General features: G+C 38.6%; 1 protein-coding gene across 50 annotated transcripts in view; it reads left to right on the forward strand.

The window, feature by feature from the left end:
- PTPRD (protein tyrosine phosphatase receptor type D) overlaps nucleotides 1-15981 on the forward strand; it is a 1245299-nt gene that overhangs the window by 438835 nt on the left and 790483 nt on the right. For all 50 annotated transcript variants that reach the window (XM_030512143.1, XM_030512142.1, XM_030512141.1 and 47 more), the window contains one exon: nucleotides 1910-1953. The gene's annotated coding sequence lies outside the window, so the exon portion shown is untranslated. The remainder of the gene's footprint in view (nucleotides 1-1909; nucleotides 1954-15981) is intronic.

Below are 15981 nucleotides of genomic sequence, written 5' to 3' on the forward strand. Positions count from 1 at the left end.
CAGTAGCTTTTCCTTTCACCAAAGATATGCCCTCCCTCTTCTAAACTCAGTTAAGGAATACTTGCAGAATATGGTGTACTCTTTCCTCCTTATAGTTATTGATCAATAAACCCCACTTGAATAACTTCAACAAATCTGACAAGTGGCGAGATCATTCACTGCTTTTAAAGGTGAGCTATAGAAGGCTTTCTGAGTGTTTAGGTTATTCCATTAGGTTCAAAAGGAGGAAATAATAATTTACATTAAGGTCACTGCTAGTTACAACTTTAACCTTGAAAAGTTTAAACGTGTGAATAGCTTACAGGAGTGTAATTCAACTTCTGAAGTAAATGAGTTCAAAGCAGAGACTAAAATAAGTTTGTGAATTCTGAGCCTTTGGTTAGATCTGGAGGGTTTTTTGTTTGTTTGCTTGCTTTTTTGTTTTGGATTTTCTTTTTTTTGTGTGTGTGTTGGTTGTTTTGTTTTTTAAGAGTTTTTTTTTTTTTTTGGAGTGGCAGAGGGGATGTTTAGGCCGACATCTGCGTGTATAGAGCAGTAATAAGCCATGTAGTCATTCATGTCATGAACTGACAGTATGCTATTTCTCATGCAAATCCTGATTGCACTCTTTAATTTTACCTGCTTTCTGTCCACTTGTCCATATTCCCGATAATATGCTTGAAAATCTTGATCATAGATCAGTTTCAAGTGTTCATTATCTATTCAGTCACATTGCTTAAGACAAGTTTCTTCATATATCCCCACCAAGTGAAATATCTTTCGTGAAAGCAATTAACCTTCTCCTGTTCGAACACTTAAGATTCAGCATTTCTAGTTGCCATAGGGCTAAGCCCAAATCTTCATGCACTGGTATGCTAGATTTCAACCTCATAATATTATCTGTTGTTATTCTTAGATCTTGCAGCCCTTAAAATGTTACACTTATAATAACCTTAAGTTTCTCTGAATAGAAGCATTTTGAATATTTTTGGGAATATGGGTTTCATGCTAGAGTTCCATTAAAATGACAGAAAAAGGGGTGAGGGAAATTGAGGAATAGAGCTTTTGAACATTTCCTTCTTCGATGCATGAAGATCTTAAGTTGTGCACATGAGAAATATTATTACATGTGGTCAAATCACTTGTGAATAAAGTGCCAATTGTCAAATCAATCTGATTAAGCTTTCATCGTTTATTATGAAATATTTCAGAGTTATGGAATGGCATATTGAAATTATGATTATGATTAGGTTGTTTTGCAATAATATCAAGGGCTCAGATGTAGAAACACTGATATTAATGTTGATTGATAGCCTTCTAGTTATTATTATCTAATTATTATTACTTGAGTCCAACTTTTGCAAAAATAAGTACAAAAAGGCATGAGACACTTTATAGTATTTAATAGACTGTTGTATGCAGACTTGCAAACAGTGCATTCAAGTGCTTTACATTATAAAGTTTTTATTTGAGTTGGTCTTTGGATGTCATTAAAATCTGTAAGCTGATGCAAAGCTGAAAAAATGTTTAAAGGATTACAAAATATGTATTTGGAAATTGTGACCCATAGTACACATATTGACTTATTCATGATTTTAAACTTTCACTTATGACATCATTTAAACATTCAATTATGAAAATTGCAACTAAAAATGTTCTCTGATATGATTTGAAATTCATAAGACTTGTAGGAGAGTTCAGGAATGTCAGATATGTTTTAAAAGAGGAGAGAAAACTGCAGAAGTGAATTTCCACTTTTATTGCTGATTGTGCTTTCAAGTTATGTATCAGGTATTGCAATGTTTATGAGCCCTAATTCTTTCTGACTGTTCCTATCAGCAAACATAAATCTGTGTATACATACATGTGTGGTATCTAACAATGGCTGTTAATACCAGTAATATCACAAGCTTTTTTGGGTATTTTTCAGATCTCTATCCTGAGACATAACAACAGGATGTGCCTTGGAGAAGAGTAAGTTAAAAAATTCTTTGCCCTTGATTTTTTTTTTTTTCATTATAATAATAACTACTGGATAATTTACCTTGAGTTTCAGTGAAATGAATCATTTATCCATGAATTCAAAAAATAGTATGCGACTCCCACTGAGCCCTATTTGCAAGTCCTACACTGTTACTCAGACTTGGCCTTGATTTTATCAGGAGCTTTGCCTAAGTAGCATTCTTTTAAATATATTGAATTTAAAGATTAACAGTTTTAGTAAATTAGTATAAAATATTTAATCTGTTATGTCTCCTAAATTTCTATGAATAGAGAAACACCCTAGGTGATATTGTTTCTTCAAGTAACTTTCATCTAGAAAAGAAACCTGAATGAAGATGAGCTACTCCTACAAAACCAAGAGAAAAAGAAAGTGATAAAGAACACTTATCAGTGTCTTTTCATGTATGTACACCTTTCATATGTAAAGAACATATGGAAAATGTTTTTGGTGTGTTTAGCTTCCTGTTTATCACTGGGCTTTTTCTTTTCTCTATGCCTGAAATGCCTGTCTTCTCTATAGTGCTTGGGAAGTTGTTTTTTATTATAAAAAAATACATATAAGACTAATATACAATTTCTGTCTCTCTCTCACACATAGCATACTTAATGAACCTTAAAACTGAAGCATTTTTCATGTCCATGTTTTGTTTTACTTTATCCCAATAACATGAGCTTCAAATGGTACTGATACACTGACATAACTTGAGCAGAAATGAACAGTATCTGATAACTACTTGGTGTTGAGGGAATGACTAGCAGCAAAGTCTTTGTTATGTCAAGCCTCTGCTGAGTCAGAAAGTTGTCCTGCTTTTTTCAACATCAAAAATAGTGCAATGTAATATTGCTTTCCACATGGTATGATGTTATATTACTATTCTGGTTGCTAATCCTTATTTCTATTTGATAAAGATACTGCAAAGTGCATTTGAGTGGAAAAAGTAAAGTTGCTATAATCCTGCAGTTATAAAAGAGAACACGAGCACACTTGGATTTTTGAATCTTGCCTTTGATTTGATGAGTTTAGGACTTGGATTTTAGGCCAAAGCGTAACCTCAGTCCCTAAAGAAACAGAAGTTCTCTAGCCAGGAAAATGAATCTTGTTTCTGCACAGAAAAAGAAAGATACAATGGGTCGAAGGTAGGAGCAATACTGGGAACAGATCATCTGTGCCTAGCTCCTGGGAGAATCAATCATTTTTCTTTTCCCCAAATATAAAAGCAATCTCCTACAGCCACTGAAATCACTTGGGGTATACCTTCAATTCATTTCAATTGTCACAGTTCCATTCCATTCAGCAGAGTAGTATTAATTTTCATCACCTCACTGCTTGAACATAAATCTTTATTGCTTCAATTAATGAGGTTAATTTTTCCCTTACTTTGATGTGTTTTTGTGAGAATACGCTATACTTCCACTTATATTTGCAGCACTCTGAGAGACATGAGGCATAAACCCTTCAGTTTTGGAGCTACACTTCTTCTCTTATGGCCTGCTCAGAAATTGGCATCATACTCAAATCAGGAATGTCTTTTTCTTTTGAAGCTATTCTTTACTATTCACAGTTGTATCCTGATAATGCCTCAATATATTTTCAGTAGACGGGCAGAGATAAAGTTCTAATGGGAGGAAGCAAGCCAAGAAGGGAACATGTAGTTTTCTTTCCTTATAACTTTTATGTTGCAAACGAGATCATTCATAAACAAAGCCTGAACCACATATTTAAATGATAGAGATAACTGATCTTTTCTTAAATGGAGGTATTTTCATACAGAAGGCTCTATAGATGCAGTTTACTTCATGCACTTGCAAGTAACACAGACATTTCTGACAAACTAGGAAGAAAAAAGGGATAGTGAACAGGAAAAGTGAGTGTTATGTCCTAAATCGGTATTTTGATTCAAAATACAGTAGAATACTTATGCCTTAGTAACTTCTACCCATTCCATATATGCACTACAGTTGTGTTTACAGAATCACAGACTAGAATCATAGACTCATTTAGGTTGGAAAAGAACCTTAAAGTCATTGAGTCCAACCATTAACCTAACATTACCAAGTCCACCAATAAACCATGTCCCTAAGCATCATGTTTACTACTACTGGCAGATAAAAATAGGTTCACTAATTTGCAGGTTACTATTTCATGCCAGCAGAGGTGTCACTATAATAAACATGTTTTCACATAAAGTTCAGATTACAGAATTAAGCTAATGATATGTCAACAGAAGTCATATGTTAATCTTTGCAAAACTGTAGTTCATCAAGTTAACCTGGACTGCACTTAGATGCAAACCACCTTAACGAAAACAAATGTTTTTAATTAAAGTCTTACAAAAGTCTTTGAACTTTGTAAGGGTACTTAAAAAAAAGAACAACTTTAGAATAGGTGAGAACAAACGCCGAGCTTTCTTTCAAAAACCAAACCATGTATTTTTATGGAGAAATAAAAATGGGAGAACTGAAATTTAATTCTTAACTGATCTTGCTCTGTCCTGTCAAATGACAAATGACAAAAGTCATTTGCTACTTTGGATGTTTTCTTTATCAGTCAGACTAATATGAAAATCCATTAAAACTCAGTTAACAGATAATCATAGAATCATACAAAGGTTTGGGTTGCAAGGGACCTTAAAGGTCATCTAGTTGCAACCGCCCCTGCCATAAGCATAATGTATATCTTCTTTGAAAAATTTCTAAGCAATAATATCTGGAACCAGATATGTTTTTAATTTTAAAATTATTTTGGTTGTTGTTTTAAATGGCCTCAGGTTTTGAAGTTTGTAGACACTGAGTATTTTCAAATTGTTGGTCTATTCAAAAGCTTATGCCTCTTATGATAATGATAAAAGATATTCTTTTTTATAATAGACCAATCTAGATCTCTAAAAATATTAGGACTAAAATATTCCTAGAAATGTACTGTGTGCAAAAGAACAGAAAATTCTCCCTTTCAGCTTTATTATTCTTTTGATATAATCATGTCATTGTCCAAAGTCAACTAAACATTTCAGAACACAAAAGATCTTCTTTCTTATAATAAACCAATCTAGATCTCTAAAAATATTAGGACTAAAAGATTCCTAAAAATGTACTGTGTGCAAAAGAACAGAAAGTTCTCCCTTTCAGCTTTAATATTCTTATGATATAATTATATAAGCTTCAAAGTCAGAAATGTTGGATTAGAAAGCGTCTTCGCCCATTTTTCTTCTGAACATCCAGCAGGAATGTGTAGCTGCAAGGGAGAATAATTATGTTCCTTATTTTCAAAGAAAGGTTAAAGTTGTTATTACAACTATTATTATGCAAAAATGTAGTTAACATAAAACAAATTTAAACAAATATATGTATAAAATCTTATGATGTAGGTAATATTTGCAGATGAACTGCCTGTTGCAAAGAAGCAGAATAAAAATGCTATTACATAGTTGAATTTCAGATAGATATTTTGAAAAATCTTGTATGTTAAAATAAGCTTGAAGGAAATGAATGAAAGAAAGGAATAAAGGAAATACTTGAAATAAGTTTATTATCCCCCCCAAATGGTTCTTATGAAAATGAACTTAGAAATGCTTAGTTGTTCATGGTACTGAAACAGTCATATGATAAGACGATCTTTCAAAATGAACCACTGTAACCAAATCTTCATTGCTCACCGAAAAAAAATGTTGATCAGATTCTGCTATAATTGTTATTAACTAAAGCTTATGAAAGCAGTAATGTCATCATGCTTCAGCATCTGTACTTTAACAAGCTAAAAAATTGCTTTCTTTAAGCTTTGAAGTGCTTTAGCATATATATGCATAAAAATCTATTTTTTTTGTTGTCGATGTGAATTGAGATCATCATGTTCATATGATTTCCAGCAACATTCTTTCAAATCTCTACTTCAACTGTTCAGTTCTGATTAGACATCCAGTGTATGTACTATTTGAGCAATGAAATGGAGAAAATTTCAGAGATCTTTGGGGCTGTAGAGGTAAATAACTCTCAGGACTGTGCCTGTCTCTCTGCATACAGCAGAACGTTTTCCAGTATTCTGTTAATAAATTTCTGGACTATTTTATTACTTTAATATTATGTTCCTTAATTAAACAGAATTTGTTAACATTTCTAATATTTTTCATTTATTACAGCCAAATTAGTAGAAAGATAACATTATTTCTAAGTGAAAATTAAAGAGATCAGAGAACAGTTTAGCCTTGAATGTGCTAAAAACTGTGAGCTGTTTAGTAAAATGCACCTACATCCTACCTAAATATCACAGAAAGAAAAAATTATATGGGTATAAACTGAGGACAACTTTATAGTCTCATACAGTGATTATGCAATATATGGCTCAAATTGTAGTAGCTAAAAAATACTCAGCCTAAAAAAGGTCCACATCAACGTTTTTGCCTATGAATCACTTCTTTTTTAACTGGATTATTCAGAAGTGACTATAAACCCCAAAACCATAGGCCATTATTTCTATTACATCAGGGAAGGTCCTGAAAAATCAGCAATGTTTCCTTTTACTTACTCCAATGCAAAAACTTCTATTTATTATAATGGCAAAAATCAGGTTTTTTAGTCTTTCAAAGACAAATTCCAAATGTGATATGCCCTACATGACCATATTAGATAGCCTCACTTGGTTTTTTTTTTACATTAAAGAGCAGAAAACAACTAAAACAAAAATAACATAGGGGACATTACAGTGGGGTCTGCTACCGGCCACCCAGTCCGAAGGACTGTGTGGAGGAAGCGCTCTAAAGACAGATAGGAGCAGCCTCAGGCGAGCAAGCCCTGGTCCTCATCAGGGACTTCAACCACCCCGATATCTATTGGAGGGATGGTACGGCCTGGCAGAAGCAATCCAGGAGGTTCCTCAATTTTGTAGAAGGCAACTTCCTCCTGCAGGTAATAGAGGAGCCGACAAGGAGAGGTGCCATGCTTGACCTCGTGCTCACCAACAGGGAGGGACTGGTTGGAAATGTGATGCTCCAGGGCAGCCTTGGCTGTAGCGATCATGAGATGGTCAAGTCTGAGATCCTCAGGGCAGTAAGAAGGGCACATAGCAAGCTCACTGCCCTGGACTTACTTTGCTTGGTAAGGTTCCATGGGATAAAGCCCCAGAGGGCAGGGAGCCCAAGAATGCTGGCTGGTATTCAAGGATCACCTGCTCCAAGCTCAGAAGCAATGGGTCGCGACAAGAAGGAAATGGGACAAGAAGGCCAGGACGCCTCCATGGGTGGATAAGGAACTGATGAGCAAACTCAGGAGGAAAAAAGACCCTTATAGAACAGGAAAGCAAGGGCAGCCTTGGAGGAATACAGGGACATTTCCAGGAAGGTGGGGATCATGTCAGGAAAGCTAAGGCCCAGTTAGAATTGAGTCTGGCGAGGGATGAGAAAGATAACAGGAAGGGTTCTATAGGTATGTTGCCAACAGAAGAAGGACTAGAGATAAAGTGGGCCATCTCCAGAAGGAAAGAGGAGAACTGGCTATCATGGATTTGGAGAAGAATGAGGTTCTCAATAGCTTCTTTGCATCTGCCTTCACCAGCAAGTGCTATGACCACACCACTCAAGTCTTGGAAAGCAGATGCAGGGACTGTGAGAATGAAGACCTTAGGCTCACTGTAGGAGAGGATCAGCTTTGAGATCATCTTAAGAACATGAACGTGCACAAGTCCATGGGACCTGATGAAATCCATCCACGGGTCCTGAAGGAGATAGTGAATGAAGTTGCTAAGCCACTGTCCATGATATTTGAAAAATCATGGCAGTCAGGTGAAGTTCCCGATGACTGGAGACAGAGAAATATAACCCCCATTTCCAAGAAGAGGAAAATGGAAGACCTGGGTGCCACGACTGAGAGACGGGATGCAGCTTGATGCAAGCAAGATGTCGTTTTATTACAGTTATCCATACACATTTATACTTGTTCCTACCTAGCGTGTCTCATACTGATTGGTCTATCTTTTACAGAAGGCACACACTGATTGGCTAACTAACATAAGACAAACTATTAATCAAGCATTTATCTTCCCCCAGCAACATCTTTTCTTACACAAAGAGTTAGCTCCTCTCCATCAAGGTCGGCTACTCCCTTCTGTCTCGACCTTTCCAACCCGTGATTGATAAATAAACACTGGGCCATTCTTTCTCAGCCAAGCTTTTATCCTTATCTTATTCCTCCCATGGTTTACGACCGACAAGTTCCAACACGTCTCCTTCTATCAGCTGAACAGCACTGGGAGTCCTGCTGAGAATAGCCAAATCCTGTCCCACATCTCCCCCTTCCTGTTGCACAAAAAGAATTTTTTTCATGGAACGCTCTATCAATCTCTGTAGACACTGCAACAGACAGGGTAAAAGGATTAACAGGAGAACAAAGACAGCCAAGGCGTAAACAATTGTCTTTACCAAACTCCTTAACCATCCTGATAGCCCCCATCCTCCAAGGAGTTTATCTAACCAATCCCAACTATCATCTTGTCGGAGTTTAAAGACTCCTTTTTTAAGCTGTTGAATACTGGCATGGATTGATTCTGAGTGATCGGAGAGATTCATACAACACATGCCTTCAAAATCTTCACAGCCATGGCCTTGCGCTAAAAGCAAAAAGTCTATAGCAGCTCTATTTTGTAATGTAGCATGGCGAACACTATCTACATCTAATAAAAGACCAGATAAGGCATTGCTAGTAGCATTAGTTTGTTTAGCAAGCCAGCAGCCAAGTTTATCTAGAGTCGCTAATGCTCTCCCAGCGGCAAGCCCAGGTATCAGAAGAGAGCTAACAAAGCGTTGACTAAAAGACCAAAACTCCGCGCTATAATCGCAATCAGGGGTATATGCATGAATGCCACGCTTTGCTCTATGAGAAAGACAGTGTTGTAAAATCATAGATGTATTAGGAGTTAGGACAGAAAGGCGTCCGAGGCTACACAGACCTCCTTCGACCTTTTATACACTATATGAGACCAGTCTACACAATTATGTAAATAACGGCTATTTCCTAACAATTCGTGCCCTGTGACAACTAAGACTTTTGCTACATCAATTTCCTTTTCGAAAGTCACAAGTTTTACATGAAATACAAACGATTTCTGCAATTGATATTTCTTTACACTGATTCATATAGTCCTTCCTTGCTTGCGGTGTTCAACTCATGTTGTCCTGGCTCTTCTCAGGAGGTTCACTGATTTGTTGCTTGGAAGGGTGGTCCGGAGGATGATCGGAGTCAATAACAATTGCGCCAGGGATTTTAGATCATGCGGACTCATAACATAAGTATCAAAGACAGAAGATAGCAAGCTTGCAAAATACGGGGAAGAAAGCCCATGTTCGGTAACAGTGCAGCGCAGCTCCTTAACTACCGGAAAAGACAAAGCCTCCCACTGTGCCCCCCGGCCTTGATATATTACGGGGGCTACAATTGTCTTGGCAATTTCCAGATCCCCCTCCTTCAAGGCTTGTCATCTTATGTTAACCCATACATCATGTGGGTCAGGGGGGTAGAGGTCTGGCTCTTTTTCAGGATCCACCGGTCCCGGATCAAAGGGGTATTCCTCTGGGGAGTAACCCGCAGCACAGACCTCCAAAGACTTGGGGTTTTTTCGGTCCTCCGATGACAGTGGAGGTACCGCGGGAGAGTCTGCTTCTCTCTCCGCTACATCTTTGTGGCTTTTTTCCTGGACTTTCAAAGCCTTAAAAATGCTTCTCCAACAAGGGAGCATACGCTGCACCTCAGCGTTCCCAGTTGTTGCTGCATCCCATAATTTCACCCCCGCATCGTCCCAAAGTTCCTTCGTAAAAATACTAGATGCAGTCACAGTGGGTATTTTCACCTGCACCCATTTAAGTATTGCTTTGAGGTCATGACCAGGAACATTTTTCCCATGCTTTCACTGGAGAGCTTTCATAAGCTCATATACATCTCTCTCTGGGGAAGATTCATGATTTCCCATGTTTCCCACAGCTCACCTCTCTACTCCGGAGGGATTAGTGCTGGCCAGCTCCTGCTTCCTTTCAGCAGTTCATTCAAAGTTCTGTGGGACTCGCAGCAAGCCGCTCAGCTAGGCGGTTCGTCGACCCATCACGTCGGGGTCACCAATTTGCCACGATTGAGAGACGGGACGCAGCTTGATGCAAGCAAGATGTCGTTTTATTACAGTTATCCATACACATTTATATTTGTTCCTACCTAGCGTGTCTCATACTGATTGGTCTATCTTTTACAGAAGGCACACACTGATTGGCTAACTAACATAAGACAAACTATTAATCAAGCATTTATCTCCCCCCAGCAACATCTTTTCTTACACAAAGAGTTAGCTCCTCTCCATCAAGGTCGGCTACTCCCTTCTGTCTCGACCTTTCCAACCCGTGATTGATAAATAAACACTGGGCCATTCTTTCTCAGCCAAGCTTTTATCCGTATCTTATTCCTCCCATGGTTTACGACTTACAAGTTCCAACACACCTGGGAAACTACAGACCAATCAGTCTCATCTCTGTGCCTGGCAGGATCATGGAGCAGATTCTCCTGGAAAGCATGCTAGGGCACATGAAAAACAATGAGGTAGTTGGTGACAGCCAACATGGCTTCACTAAGGGGAAATCATGCCTAATCAATTTGATGGCCTTCTATGATGGGGCTACAGAACTGATGGATAGGGGCAAAGCAGTTGATGTCATCTACCTGGGGTTGTGCAAAGTGTTTGACACTGTCCCACACGAAGTCCTTTTCTCTGAACTGGAGAGACATAAACTTGATGGATGGACCATCCAGTGGATAAAGAATTGGCTAGATGGCCGCATGCAGACAGTTGCAGTCAATGGCTCAATGTCCAACTGGAAACGGGTAATGAGTGGTATCCTTCAGGGGTCAATATTGGGATCAATCCCATTCAACATCTTCGTTGGCGACATGGACAGTGGGATTGAGTGCACCCTCAGTAAGTTTGCTGATGACATCAAGCTGTGTGGTTCGGTTGATACACTGGAGGGAAGGGATGCCATCCAGAGGGACCTTGACACACTTGAGAGATGGGCCAATGCCAACCTCATGCAGTTCAGCAAAGTGAGGTGCAAGGTCCTACACCTGGGTTGGGGCAATCCCAGGCACAGCTACAGGTTGGGTGGAGAAGTGATTGAGAATAGCCCTGCAGAGAAGGACTTGGGGGTGCTGGTTGTTGAGAAACTTAACATGAGCTGGCAGTGCGCACTTGCAGCCCAGATAGGCAACTGTATGCTAGGCTGCATCAAAAGGAGCATGGCCAGGTTGAAGGAGGTGATTCTGCCCCTCTGCTCTCATGAGACCCCACTTGGAGTATTGTGTACAGTTCTGGTGTCCTCAACATAAGAAGGACATGGAGCTGCTGGAGCAAGTCCAGAGGAGGGCCATGAGGATGATCAGGGGGCTGGAGCACCTCCCATATGAACCAGGCTGAGAAAGTTGGGGCTGCTCAGCCTGAGGAAGAGAAGGCTGCGTGGAGACCTCATAGCAGCCTTCCAGTATCTGAAGGGGCCTACAAGGATGCTGCAGAGGCACTCTTCATCAGGGACTGTAGCAATAGGACAAGAGGTAATGGAATTAAACTTAAGAGGTGAAGTTCAGGCTAGATATAGGGAAGAAATTCTTTACTGTGAGGGTGGTGAGGCACTGGAACAGGTTGCCCAAAGAAGTGGTAAAAGCTCCATCCCTGGCAGTGTTCAAGGCCAGGCTGGACAGGGCCTTGGGTGGCATGGTCTCGTGTAAGGTGTCCCAGCCCATGGCAGGGGGATTGGAACTAGATGATCTTAAATTCCTTTCCAACCCTAACCATTCTATGATTCTATGAAAATAATCATGCCACTTACATTTTGTGAAAAGTAAACCTCCCACTGGGGAGATTGTAACCAACAGGTGCAATCCAGGTATCTAGAATAGAAATGACTAATATTTTCAGGTTCAGGGTGGGAATCTTCATCTCTGAAAAGCACAAACAGAAGACCTCCAGTGTATTAACCAACAGGTACAAGTTCCTAAATCCCTTATAATGTGTGGCAGCAACTCAGCACAGGTTTTTGGTATTGTGGTACTTCAGTGAACTCCACATGTTTAGAAGCCTATAGGCGGTTACAGTTGTATTACATGAGATTTTATCACTGAAACAAGGACAGTGTATCTCCTACATAGATTCCTTTTTGTATGATCTGCTGATGTCCATGTGATAATCCCAGGCTGCTTTCCCTTTTGGAAATTATTGGTTCACCAAGTTCTTCATTTCACCAGGAAAGTTGTGTGTGAAAGGTAGGAATGAAATTATCTCAAGTATATCTTCAAAAACATGCATGTCAGGTGCTTCTAAATTCATTACACGCGTCAGTATATTTCTGCTGTATAACATACATCTATCAAGTAAACTTCCTATGGCTGTTTCTCATAGGGCTCTTTTCATTTTACAGTCTTTACAACACATCGACTCTGTAAAATTAACAAAAAAGCAATACATTTGGGTTTAGGCTTTTTCTGTTTTGTTACTTAAGGTGTTACAAGCTTTGTATAGGAGACTGATCTCAGATTTTAGTTACTATGGCTTCACAGAGTTTCTGTTATTTGATTATTTAATTTACTGTGAAGACAGAGGTAAGGATGAACAGTGACAGAATATTTTTCTTCTCTTGTATGTGATTCCTATCTGAGGTAAGTAAATGGGAGGTAAGGGAGCGACCCTCAGATGGCTGTTATGCCATGTCTGGGAGAGTTGCAGTCTAAATCTGATTCTCAAGGCCAGCAGTCAACTGCAAGTCTTGTCTGCAACAAAGATTCCTAGTTTCCCCCCTCCTTTCTTTTTTTATATTCATGATGTTTCTAATCAGATGTTTCCTGACAATCATAATGTTACGTAGAGCCAAAAATCCAAATGTGTAAATTCTCAAAGAACAAGTACCATAGCATATGTCTAATATAATTCACTGAAAATCTATTAGCTATGCTTCTTTTGAGGTCTGTGCCGTTTTTCTGAATTTTGTTCGTGGATTTATTGTATGGGTTTTTTTGGTGTTCTTTTAAAAAAGAGGAAGCATTATGAACACTATACTTGAAATAATCATCAGATAAAATAAATTTGATACAGTTATCAGTAGACAAACAAACATTTTGTTTGTCTGTTTGCAGACAAACAAAATGTTGTATTTTGCCTCTGTCAAAGAGAGAAACAGTTTGCATTATGCATTATAAACAATATTATTTTCCTGAAGTACAGAATTTTGCCTGCTCATTCTGATATTGTGGATTGGGCAACCAATTTTTTTTTTTTCTTTTCTTTTCCAGCCTCAACGTTTCTATATGTTTAGTCATAAATAGCTTCTAAATAGATTGTTTTGCCAGGCTTGTATTGCTAAGGAAAACCTTTTTCAAACACTTAACTCTGTGTGTGATTTGAAACTTGATCACAAGGAAAATGAGAGAGGCCACTAATCAAATATTAAAAAAAAACCCAAAACTGAAATAATCTCCTCTACTTTATAATCATAATGTCAGGAAGTTCAATATTTCTGCTCAAACAAAAAGGCTGGTAGACATATTTACCAAAGACCTTATGATGTTTGCAGTCGACTTTGCAGAAGACAACATTTATAAAACCTTTAAAGTGTCTGACAGGTGACATGCATTCTCCTGGGGATTGGTTTTATGCAGATAGTGTCTTTCATGTGAACTTCAAATCCCTTTCCTTTATTTTAGAGAATGCTTTTTAATAGGTTTTGGAAATTAAAACCTTTTTATTTGTGTCATTATAATACCCACCACAAACTTACTTTTGGGGGATAATTGCCAGTAATTCTTTAGCAGTGAAGCTGAAAAATATTGTAATTTTTAAGAGGGAGAAAAAAAAAGAGGAGGTATAAGCATAGTATGAATCGCACAAAGAACTAAAATGCATGATCTATGCCTTTTTTTTTTTTTTTTCTGAATAAAGCAAAGGCAGGTATTTTCCAGTATGTCCATCTTTCAATTTCTAGTCCCACAGAGACCAAATTGTGCTATGAGTAGACAAAATATTGTGTTTAGTAAGACTTAGCCTCAACAACAAAAATGTGTTAAGAATTCCATTTTCAAAGGGAAAAAAATATCTGAAGAAGACTTCACAGATCTTGCTTTTTTAAAGCCTCACAAGTAGGAGAAAAATGTAGATTCCAGCTTTCTAGATTACAGATTTATAGTGTGAGTAAATTTGGGAAAAACACAGGGAATTTGTGATGCACAGAAAGAGTTTCATTAGCGAATTGAGTATAAATTTTCTTTTTGTGCTTTTTGAATTTAGAGACTATGTTTAATTCCATAGCTACCTTAAATTAAGCTCAATGTAAAATTAAAATGGAAAAAAAAATCTTTAAAAAGTTAATAAGAGAATTCAGGCTGCCAAAAGAAACCTAATGTTTTGGTAATGAGGACGATATATTGTTTATGTTTAGAACTAATAAGCACTTTTTTCCCTAGTTTCTAAAAAGGAAGGTTTAAAAGGATCTTTTTTCCATCCTGCCTGGCTTACCACATCTCTCTTGGGGGCTGAATGAAAAAGAGGTCAGCAAAGAGTCGTACGTTTGTTTCCTCCCTCAGAACAGATAATAATTTCCTCAGGCACTCTGACAGTTGGCTGGAAGTGTGTCCACCTTTTTGCGTATTTGCCTTTTACTCTAGAAATGCTTGATAAATGAAACTCCTGTCCTTTCAGCAAGGCTTTTGGCTTTTTTCTGCTGAACAACAGGCCTGCAGTTCAGTCCCATAAATTTCCACACTGCTAACATTTCCAACTATCTCCTCTTTACCCAGCAGCCCACTATGACATTGTACTTTGTGGATTCCTCTCTGCAGGTGGTAGTGCGGGTTCTGTCTGTTTCTGCTTTAGGGTCCTAAGAACACTGTTTTCATTGGTTACAATCATTTCTGCCAAAGAAACTCTGAGGCACAGATGATCTTAAGGTCCTTTCCAACCCTAGCTATTCTGTGATGCTATGATTCTGTGATTCTATGAAACTCTGATGACCAGTACCACAGCTACTCAAACTCTGGTAACAGACACCACAGTTATTTTTATCCTTATAACAAGCACTGCAGCTACTCAAACTCCAGCAACAAGTATGGTGGCTATTCAAACTTCATCGACAAGCACTGCAGCTGTTTTAATTGCTATCACTCGTACTGTGACTATTCAAACCCTGACAACAAACATGAAACCTGCTTAAACCCCGATGATGGGTGATACAGCTGAACCAGAGAATCAACCCATGTTGGTGTCAGTTGCCACTGTACACAAGAACAAATGGAAACAAAACCCAACTCATTTTGTGAAGAAGGATGAAGAAGGGCCATCATCAGAAACAAAGGAACCATCACAAGAAACAGAGGAAGAGGCAGAAGAAGAGGTAACTTCTCAATCCCGGTCCATGACTGAGCTGCAGGATATGCAAAAATATTTCAGCTATTGCCCATGTGAGCACATTGTCACCTTTATGCTCCAGTGCTGGGATAGTGGGGACAACAGTTTCGAATTAGAAGGTAGGCATGCCAAGAAACTGGGATGACTTGCGAGGGAAGGGATATTGACAAGGCAATTGGCATGCCAAGAAACTGGGATGACTTGCGAGGGAATGGATATTGACAAGGCAATTGCAAAAGAGAAACTAATCCTCAGCCTCTGGAGATGGCTTTTATCAGCTGTGAAGGAAAGGTATCCCTTCAAGGAAGATGCTGTATACCGCGTGGGGCAAGTGGACCACAATAGAGAAAGGCCTTCAGTACGTGAGGGAATTAGTCATTCTAGAGATGATTTATCGTAAGTCAGACACCGAGCAGCAACTCATAGATCCAGATGAAGTCGAATGTATATGACCCATGAGGCAGAAATTTACATGGAGTGCGCCGTCATCATATGTGAGTTCATTGGCAACAATGAGCTGGACAGGCAAAATGGCACCACCAGTGGACAAGCAAGTTGTCAGCTCTGGGAGTTTGAAGACAACCTCTCTC

This window comes from Strigops habroptila, chromosome Z (assembly GCF_004027225.2).
Source record: "Strigops habroptila isolate Jane chromosome Z, bStrHab1.2.pri, whole genome shotgun sequence".
Taxonomy (NCBI): domain Eukaryota; kingdom Metazoa; phylum Chordata; class Aves; order Psittaciformes; family Psittacidae; genus Strigops; species Strigops habroptila.